Here is a 1,384-nt window from a genome sequence, read left to right as displayed (position 1 = left end):
AAGTGAACACAACAGAGAATATAGTGGACTGTCCCCAGTCCTGGGCACAATGCCTCCAAAACTATCTCTCAAGATCGTACATAGAAGCTTTCTCCATTTCAGGATATTGTCAAACATTGAGCTAAATATTTACTAACACCACCAGATCTTTTTCTCTTTTTCAATGCTTTATTAACTTCTGATTTACATCATTCATTTCCGCCAGATTTTGAGTTGCAAATTATTTCCCTGTTTTTCCCCTACCCACCACCCCAAAATAGCAGTCCCACAGGATATCCCCTCCTCCAATATTTTCTCCCATACCCCTTTCGACTTTTCCAGTGGATCTCTATGCCTCAGGGCCTGTATATCTTATTTTCCAATTACATGTAAGATGGTATTAATAATAGTATATATATATAAACACACATATATACATATATATATTTGAATATTTGATTTTTAAACTTTCAATTCCAGATTCATTCCCTTCCTTCCTTGGCACCCACCCTTACTGGGAAGATGAGCAGTTCAGTATAGGTTGTACATGTGTGGCTAATGCAAAACAATAACATAGTAGATATATTATAAAAGACTGACTATATTTCCCTCCCTCCTATCCCACCTCCCACTTGTTCTATTCTCTACTTTGATCTCGTCCCTTTTCAAAAGTGGGTGCTTCCAACTTCCCTCCTGCAGCCTGCCTACCCTCCCTTCCACCATCCCCCCTCTCATCCCCTTCCCCCCCCCACTCTCCTGGAGGGTGAGATACCCAAATAGTGTGTATTTCACTCCCTCCTCAAGCCAAATTCAATGGGAATAAGGTTGACTTGTTCGCTTTTGCCTTCCTATACTTCTCCTCCATTGTAACCATTTTCCCTTGCTTCTTCTGTATGAGATAGTTTACCCCAATCTGTCTCTCCCCATCTCCTCTCATTAAATTCCTCTCACCTCTTAATTTCACCTTTTAAGTATCATCCCTTCCTGTTAAATTGTTTCTTCCTGGCTGCTTGTAATATTCTCTCCTTGATATGGGAATTCCGGAACCTGGCTATAATATTCCTAGGAGTTTTCTTTTTGGGATCTTTTTCAGGAGGTTATCAGTGGATTCTTTCAACCTCTATTTTGCCCTCTGGTACTAAAACATCAGGGAAGTTTTCTTTGAGAACTTCCTGGAGGATGGTTTCTAGGTTCTTACTTTGGTCATGGCTTTCAGGTAGTCCAATAGTTTTTAAATTATCTCTCCTGGATCTATTTTCCAGGTCAGTGGTTTTTCCCATGAGATATTTCACATTCCCTTCTATTATTTCATTTGTTTGGTTCTGTTTAACAGCATCTTGATTTCTCATAAAGTCATTTGCTTCCATTTGCTCCAATCTAATTCTTTTTTTTATGTTTTTTTTTT

Source organism: Petaurus breviceps, unplaced genomic scaffold (assembly GCF_028583685.1).
Source record: "Petaurus breviceps papuanus isolate PSGF00001 unplaced genomic scaffold, PetGlider_PUasm1.0 189, whole genome shotgun sequence".
Classification (NCBI taxonomy): domain Eukaryota; kingdom Metazoa; phylum Chordata; class Mammalia; order Diprotodontia; family Petauridae; genus Petaurus; species Petaurus breviceps.
This window is presented reverse-complemented; position numbering follows the sequence as displayed.